We start from the raw sequence: 9,487 nt of genomic DNA, 5'->3' as shown, positions 1-9,487 counted from the left end.
GTCTAGTGCCAAACTTAAAATGGGATTCAAATCCACATAGTAAGGAATTTATTCATAGCAGCTATCCTGGTAGAGTGATCTTTCACTTTGCTCTATTCAACTGTCTTAAAATTTCCTGTTTCAAACAGCTGTTATTTGATTAAAACAATGTTAAAATTATTTTTGTCTCTGCTTTAATATTAATCTGAATTTTTGTTTATAAAGTTGGAGAATTGAAAACTCCCTTTTGGTAGCTGTTGCTTCAAATTTGTGTTGGATGTTTCTTTGTGCCGTTGTGTCCCTACTCAGAAAACCCATGTTGCTAATTAAAATGGCTTTCCTTAGATCTTGTGTTCCTAATCTGTATCTCAAATTGATTAGAAACTGAAAAAATCTGCCTTCATCTGATTTCTTAGTTGATGAGTGACTTTAGCTGGGTCAAGTATGCAGTTAAATAACTGGGTATAGCATTTCTCTTTAGTTAAGAAAGGAATGTTTCTAAAATTCTCTGAGGTTAATGAACTTGTAAGGTGCTATGTGGGGTCCTAAAGGTTTGAGAGAAGTGGTGGTCTCTGAAATCCGGTGTGTTCCACGTGCAGCTGTGTTAGGATTGCTTCCCACTGTTTACTGTAATACACTAAGCCTTTGACCTGGACAAAAACAACAGAAGGGTACTGGTGTGGATGAGCCTTCTACATTTTGTGTGTTAGCTCAGTCTTTGTGGTATCTGAGATGTATTACCGTGTGGTCACTCGACTAGCCTGGCTGCTGTGTCTTGTAGGGCTTAGATAACATGTTTAAAACCCAAACAAGATTCTGTTGGAATCTACTTAAATTTTAAGTAAATTTTACTTTTAATGAAACCAAACTCTTAAGGGTTTAAATTTTTGTTACCATGCAAACCTTATCCAAGGAACTCTCGATTGCTCTGACCTGCCAGTATTCCAAGAGTAGCCCCAAAATGCCAGTTTGTCCAGTTTCTGCATTGTCAGTTTCAGTGGTTGTACAAATTTCAGTTATACATGACCATTCCAAAGGTTCAGAGTGCTCTCAGTACCAGGAACAGTATAGCACTGGAATCTCTCTGCCTCTCTCACTGTTGTGTGGTTTGTGTTCCGTGTTTCCTAAACTGAGTTACGCTTACATCTTCTGTATCCCCGGTACCCTGTATAGACCATTCCACAAATGACACTTCTTAAAGACCTGCTGAAGTTGTTACGGTGACTGTGCACAGCCTCCAGAATTTGTCCTTTTGAGCCCTTTGTTCATAGGAGGTTGGGAGCGCAAGTGCAGAGTTCTTTATTCTAGCCCCAGCCCGATAAAAGAGGTCTTCAGAAATTGCCAGTTCTTTATTGTTCAGTTGCTGTTATGTCCAACTCTGCAACACTCAGGGCTGTAGCACACCAGGCTTTCCTGTGCTTCACTATCCGAAGTTTGCTCAATTTCACGTCCATTGAAATTGGTGATGGCATTCAACCATCTCGTTCTTCGCCGCCCTCTTTGACCTTCAGTCATTCCCACCATCAGGGTCTTCTACATTGAGTCAGCTCTTCACATCGGATGGCCAGAATACTGTAGTTTCAGTACCAGTGCTTCCAGTGCCTGTACTGGCCTGCACTCACACTTGCTCCAACTTTGGCTGTAACTTTAAGATTTACTTAATGGCTGCAGTTGGTCTTCATTGCTGTATGTGGTCTTTCTCTAGTGCCAAGTGGGCTCTGGTGCACAGGCTTCACTAACTGGCAGCATGTGGGCTCAGTAGTTCTGGAGCATGGTCTTAGTTACTCCTTGCTATGTGGCATCTTCCCAGACCAGGGATTGAACCCAAGTCCCTAGCATTGGCAGGTAGGTTCTTTACCACTCAGCCACTAGGACCGCTGTGCCCACTTCACACAGGACAGGGATGGAACTCTGGAGGAGGGAGGAAATGATTGAGACTTTGAGGAATGTCTTTTAAGAGGTAGCATTTCAAAGAGTGTTTTGCCTGGTACAAGTAAGCAGGGAGCACTAATGAAAAGCAGAAGCTCCTCTTAGCTGAATGCAGTGCATGGTGGTGGTGAGGCGGGAGGAGAGGACAGGATTGACCTGGAAGCTGAGCTCCAGAGGCCTGAATGTCTACAAGTTGCAGGAATGGAATTGCATTTGTATCCTGCCAGGAGTGCTAAGCCACTGTGGGAATGGAGACGTGTGGAATGGAGATCTATATCCCATGGCTCACAAAACCAGCAACTGCCTCAAGGGTAGACTGGTCAGATGAGGATGCACATTGCCTCAGGAAGACTGGGGTCCCCAAGCAACGTGTCTGTTCTAAGGGCATAGTGTCAAGTTGGAAGGATTAACAACCCCAAACCCCTGTCCCATCTGCAGCAGAATCTGAAAGTGCAGGAATATTGGAATTTTCCCTTGAGACAAAGATACCCTGTTTGGGGTAAGGGCAGCACCCAGGAGGGGGTTCCAGGAGGTTTCAGAGCCTGAGTGAACATGGTTCTCTGGTTAGGACCTTCAGGTCGAGAGCAGCCATCAAGTGGTTGCAGGGTTGGATTCCTCACAGAGCAAAGGAAGAGTTTCAGATGTGATCAGCAATCACGTGTAGTCAAATTCATTTGGTGACAACCCAAAGTCATGTGGAGAAGGCAATGGCACCCCACTCCAGTACTCTTGCCTGGAAAATCCCATGGATGGAGGAGTCTGGTAGGCTGCAGTCCATGGGATCACTGAGAGTCGGACACGACTGAGCGACTTCACTTTCACTTGTCACTTGGCATGCATTGGAGAAGGAAATGGCAACCCACTCCAGTGTTCTTGCCTGGAATCCCAGGGATGGTGGAGCCTGGTGGGCTGCTGTCTATGGGGTCGCACAGAGTTGGACACGACTGAAGCGACTTAGCAGCAAAGTCATGGGGAGAAGGGTTTCCCAAGGGTTTATGACGGTTGTATAGCACAAGCCTGGCCTTGCACAGATCCAAAGATAGCAGCAGATCCAGCCTTGTGGACACATGATATCAACTAGGCATCTGAGCAAGAAAGGACATTTCCTCCAGTGTGCTGCTCACCTGTGCTTCTCTCAAGGTTTCTCTTGACTGTCTCCACTACCCGTGAGTTTTCTGGCCCTGCAGGGCTGCACCGAAACTATTTGGCTCTTTCATGGCAATCGGGGTTCCGTTGAAGCTGCATAATGCCTAGTTTTCCAGACTTCCCAGTTCAGATCTGATGGGCTCCACTGGTCTTCAGCATTTGTCAGGTTGACTTGTACTATGAGCTTCACTGGCAGCTCCAGTCAAACGTACCTGGGAATGAAGGGGTGAGGGGGTGTGGATTTTAAACACTGCTGCCAAAGGCTACCTCACAATGGGAATTTGTGATTGGAGCCAGAGAAATCCTAGTCCTTGGAGATATTTAGAACAGGTTACTTTTCACTGGAACCTAAGTTCTCTGTAAAGGACATCTGTTCACCAGCCACCTGATACCACCGGTTTAACAGCAAATGGACTCTGCCCTTCATTGAGTGACCAGCACTTGAGTTTTCCTGTGTGGGAGGCAAGAGGGGACAGGACATGGGTCCTGCTGAGGCGATCATGCAGTCTGCTGGAGGCACAGTTTGGGAAGCTGCTGGAGGTTACTTGAGAGGTGGCCTTGCACAGTTGTGGTTAGTGTCTGTGAGTGACCATCAGTGACGGTTTCCTGAGAGGATGCAGAGTGGAGGAGTCCATGAGTTTAGTAACATTCTCTGGGCCATTTGGGAGACCCGAATGATAGAGCCAGAGAGAGTAATATTTGATAGAAAAATCAAGACTGGTGGCCAGACTATAGGTAACAACACAAGGGACATCAAGGAGCTAAAGATGTGGAGAAAGTCAAGATGATGTCTTAAAATGTTGAATTATGGAGTTAAAAAGTACAGTAGCTAAAATGAGAAATTCACCAGAGGGATTTAAGGCAGCATTTGGACACATACAAGAGTCAGGAAACTTTAAAGATAGGCCAATGGAAATTACAGACTGAAAAAAAAATTTTTAATAGAACCTAAGTGACCTGTGAAACACCATGAAGAGTAACATATGCATTGTGGGAGTCTCAGAAGGGGAAGAGAGAGAGCTAAAAGGACGAGAATATTTGAAGAAATAACAGGTGAGAAGGTCCCTAAGTAAATGAATGAGGCTCCACAAACATCTAAGAGACTTAAGTTCCAAGTAAGATAAACAGGGCCACCAGAGACCATCAGATTTCTGAAAGGTACAGAGATCTTGAAGGCATTAAGAGAAGCAAGTCATACAGGGCCCTGATAACACACAGGTTTGCATCAGGAATCTCGGAGACTAGAAGGCAGTGAGTTGATCTTTTAAAATGCTGAAAGAAGGAAAAAGCCTGTCAACCAAGAATACAAGACTGTCAAAACTTCAAAAAGGAGGGAGGAATTGAGACATTCCTGGATAAACAAAAGCTGAGGGCCTTGGCAAGAAATGCTTGAGGGATTCCTGCAGGGTAAAACTAAAGGACGGGGCAATAAAGCAAGCAAAAAATCCCGATAAAGGTAAATACATTAAACATTACAAAAGCCAACATTGTTAACTTGTAATTGTCTACGTGGTTTAAGAAAATGATACATTAAAAATAATTATTAATCTAAAAGCTAGTAGTATAACTGGTTTGTGTTATGTTTGAGGGCACTACACAGTATAAAGATGTTACTTCGTGACATCAACAGGTACAGTTAGGGATAGAGGGTAGGGTAAAGCTATAAAGGAGAAGAGATTGTTAGAATTGTGTAAATTCAAGTTAGAGTGTCATAACTGAAGGGTGTCATATGTAGTGCCCATGATGACCACAAAAGAAAACAGCCCTGGATGCGATGGCAGGGACGACTTCCCTGGCGTCCAGTGGTTAAGACTTTGTGGTTCCAGTGTACGGCTCGCAGGTTTGATACCTGGTTGGTGATCTAAGGTCTCACATGCCATAAAGTGTGGCCAAAAAAATAAACTGCAAAAGAAATTCAAGCATTTATTGCAAAAAAATTTTTTTCAAATGCAAAAGACAATAGTAATGCAGGCAGGAAGTGAACAAAAAGCTATGAGACATACAGGAAGAAAACAAGTAGCACAAGGACAGAATCAAGTCCCTGCTGCTGCTAAGTCGCTTCAGTCATGTCCGACTCTGCGATCCCATAGTCCCTACTTAGCAGTAATACTTTAAATGAATTAAGCTGCCTGATGAAAAGACGGAGATTGGCAGAGTGAATACAAACATGACCCAACAACAAGCCATCTACAAAAGACACACTCGAGATTCAAACACAAAAAGATGGAAAGAGTAGAAAAAAAAATTCCATGGTAATAATAGAAATGAGGGGTGGCTATACTAATGTCAGACAAAATGGAGTTTAAATCAAAAAAGTCTATGAGAGGAAGACTGTGTGTTACGAGTTTGAATACAAGATGAACAATTACACACCTAATAACAGACCAGCAAGATGTAGGAAGGAAAAACTGACAGAATCGAAGGGAGAAATAGACGATGTATAGTCGTGGTTGGAGACTATATGCCCTACTGTCAGTAATGGATAGAACAAGCAGAAGATTGAACACAACCCAAGTCGATGCGATGAATATATGCATGACGCCATGCCCAGCAGCAGCATACACGTTTTTCTCAAGTGCACGTGGAGTATTCTCAGGATAAACCACATGTTAGGACACTGTCTTGCATATGTGCTGAGTTGCTTCAGTCACGTCTGACTCTCAAATTTATGGACTGTAGCCCACCTGGCTTCTGTTCATAGGATTAAGTCTATCAACAAAGTATCTTTTCTGACCATAATGAAGTTAGAGACCAACAACAGAAGTAAAACTAGGAGGAAAAAAGCTGTAAAAATCAAAATGTTCTTACACAATTGATGGATCAAAGAAGAAACCCAGGGAAATTAAGAAATGCCTAGAGACAAATAATTTTAAAAACAGAGGAGTTCCCTGGTGGTCCAGTGGTGAAAGCTCCGTGCTTCCACTGTAATGGGCAGGGGTTCGATCCCTGGTCAGGGGACTAAGATCCTGCATCCCGTGCAATGTGGCCTAAATAAACCCCACACATCATACCGAAACTTAAGAGACAGCAAAGTGGTGCTAAGAAGGAGATTTACAGCTATATGTGCTTACATTAAAAACGATCTCAAATCAACAACCTAACTTCAGAATTTAAGGAACTGGAAAAAGTACAAACTAAATATAAAGTTAATGGAAGGGAGGAAGTAATAAAAACCAGAGCAGAGATAAAATAGAGAATAGGAAGATAATAGAAAATAAATGAAGCCCAAAGTTGCCTGTTTTTCTGGTTTTTTTTTTTAATTTTTATTTTTAACACCAAAAACATTTTGTTTTGGGGTATATAGTCAATTAACAATGTTGTGGTAGTTTTAAGTGAACAGTGAAGGGACTCGAGCATACATATACATGTATCCATTCTCCCAAAAACCACGTCCCATCCAGGCTGGTTCGTTGAGTAGAGTTCCAAGCGTTATCCTATAGGTCTTTGTTGGTTATCCATTTTAAATATAGCAGACTATACATGACCTTCCCAAATTTCCTAACTATCCCTTCCCCCCAGCACCAAAGTTGTCTATTTTTAAAAGATCAACAAAACTGATAGAATTTTAGCTGGAAAGAATAAGAAAAAAATAGAGAATTTTCAAATTACTAAAATCAGAAATGGAAATGGTGATACTACTATCATCTATAGAAATAAAAAGGTTCATAACAGCAGTATGCATAACTGTACAAACAAACCAGATAACCTAGATGAAATGTACGTTCCTAGAAACAGTCCTGTGGAAAATTAAAGAGATGGGAACATCAGACCACCTTACTTGCCTCCTGAGAAATCTGTAAGCAGGTGAAGAAGCAACAGTTAGAACCAGACATGGAACAATGGACTGGTTCCAAATTGGGAAAGGAGTCTGTCAAGGCTGTATATTGTCACCCTGCTTATTTAACGTATATGCAGAATACATCATGCAAAATGCCAGGCTGGATGAAGCACAAGCTGGAAGCAAGATTCCTGGGAGAAATATCAACAACTTCAGATATGCAGATGATACTACTCTAATGGTAGAAATTGAAGAGGAACTAAAGAGCCTCTTGATGAAGGTGAAAGAAGAGAGTGAAAAAGTTGGCTTAAAACTCAGCTTTCAAAAACCAAAGATCATGGCATCCAGTCCCATCATTTTCATGGCAAATAAATGGGGGAAAGATGGAAATGGGCAGATTTTATTTTCTTGGGCTCCAAAATCACTTCAGACAGTGACTGCAGCCATGAAGTTAGAAGACGCTTGCTCCTTGGAAGAAAAGCTATGACAAACCTAGACAGCATACTAAAAAGCAGAGACATAATTTTGCCAACAAAGGTTTGTCTAGTCAAAGCTATGGTTTTTCCAATAGTCATGTATGGATGTGAGAGTTGAACCATAAGGAAGGCAGAGCACCAAAGAATTGATGTTTTTGAACTGTGGCGTTGGAGAAGACTCTTGAGAGTCTCTTGGACTGCAAGGAGATCACACCGGTCAATCTTAAAGAAAATTAACCCTCAGTATTCACTGGAAGGATTGATACTGAAGCTAAAGATGGATACTGAAGCTAAAGCTACAAAACTTTGGCCACCTGAGCAAAGAGCTGACTCATTGGAAAAGGCCCTGATGCAGGAGAAGAGGGCAACAAAGAGTGAGATGGCTGGAGGGCATCACTGACTCATTGGACATGCTTGCTGTGCTAAGTTACTTCAGTCGTGTCCAACTCTGTGCAACGCTATGGGCTGAAGCCCGCCAGGCTTCTCTGTCCATGGGATTCTCCAGGCAAGAATACTGGAGTGGGTTGACTCGCTTTCCTCCAGAGGATCTTCCCGACCTAGGAGTCAAACCTGTCTCTTACATCTCCTGCATTGGCAGGTGGGTTCTTTACCACTAGCGCCACCTGGGAAGCCCCAGTACATGAGTTTGAACAAACTCTGGGAGATAGTGAAGGACAGAGAAGCCTGGCGTGCTGGAGTCCACGGGGTCACAAGGAGTCAGACATGACTTAGCAACTGAACAGCAACAAAAGAAACACAAAGCCTGCCAAGACTAAATCGCCAAGAAATAAAAAATCTGCATTGACCTGTAACTAATAAGGAGATTGAATCAGAAATACAAAATTGCCAAGTAGTAAAAGCTCCAGACCTGATGGCTTTACTGGTTAACACAACCAAACATTTAAGTAAGAACTAATATAATTCTTCTCAAAATCATCCTATGAACATTGAAGCTAAAGTCCTCAATAAAATACTAACATACTAATTCAGAAACATATTAAAATGACTATGTGCTTAGTCACTCAGTCATGTCTGACTCTTTGTAACCACATGGACTGTATCCCACAAGGCTCTGTCCATGGGATTCTCCAGGCAAAAATACTGGAGTGGGTTGCTATGCTCTCCTCCAGGGGATCTTCCCAACCCAGGGATCAAACACAGGCCTCCCGCACTGAGGGCAGATTCTTTACCAGCCGAGCCACCAGGGAAGCCCAAGAATATTGGAGTAGGTAGCCTGTTCTTTCTCCAGGGAAACTTCCTGACCCAGGAATTGAACTGGGGTCTCCTGCTTTGCAGAAACTTCCTGACCCAAGAATCGAACTGGGGTCTCCTGCTTTGCAGGCAGATTCTCTACCAGCTGAGCTACCCAGGAAGCCCGTAAAAGGATTATACATCAGGCCTAAGTGAGATTTCTTCCTGGAATGAAATGATGTTTCAACACAAAAATTGGTGAGTGTATACCATATTAACAGGATGAAGGAAAACATCTACACAATACATAATGCATAAATATAATGCATAAGCATAATGCATAGAAAGCATTTGGTAAAAGTCAACACTTCTTCTTGATAAAAACAAGCGACGATGTAGGAATAGAAGTCAACTACCTTGGGGGCTTTCCTGGTGGCTCAGTGGTAAAGAATCCACTTGACAATGCAAGAACAGGTTCAGTCCCTGGTCTGGGACGATCACACAGGCCTTAGGACAGCTAAGCCTATGAGTCGCAACTACTGAAGCCCAAGTACCTAGAGCCCATGTTCCACAACAGGAGAAACTTGACATCGCAGTGGAGAGTAGCCCCTGTTCACCACAACTGCAGAAAGCCCTGGTGCAGCAACAAAGACCCAGCACAGCCTTAAATAAGTAAGCCTTCTTTTTTTAAAAAGAAGGAAGCTACCTTAACATAATAAAATAAATAAATGAAAAGCCCACAGGGAAGGTTGATGGGAATGAATGAAAACTTTTCCTCTAAGATCATAAACCAGGCAAGCATACCTGCTCTGCTTTCAACACCTCTATTCATCATAGTATTGGAAGTTCTCGCCAGAGCAATTAAGCAAGTAAAAATGCTAAGAATTCCAGCAAAACAAACAATAGTTAGACAAACTATTAGAACTAATTAATTCGGCAAAGTAGCAGAATACAAAGTCAACACACTAAAATCTGTTTCGTTTCTATA

At 42.6% G+C, this 9,487-nt stretch overlaps 1 non-coding gene across 1 annotated transcript; it reads right to left on the bottom strand.

Moving 5' to 3' along the window:
* Nucleotides 1–8,608: 8,608 nt before the first annotated feature.
* Nucleotides 8,609–8,680, bottom strand: TRNAC-GCA. Its single transcript has one exon. It is a non-coding gene; the product is annotated as a tRNA-Cys (tRNA).
* Nucleotides 8,681–9,487: the final 807 nt, after the last annotated feature.

This window comes from Bison bison, unplaced genomic scaffold (genome assembly GCF_000754665.1).
Source record: "Bison bison bison isolate TAMUID 2011002044 unplaced genomic scaffold, Bison_UMD1.0 scf7180017864302, whole genome shotgun sequence".
NCBI lineage: Eukaryota > Metazoa > Chordata > Mammalia > Artiodactyla > Bovidae > Bison > Bison bison.
This window is presented reverse-complemented; position numbering and strand designations above follow the sequence as displayed.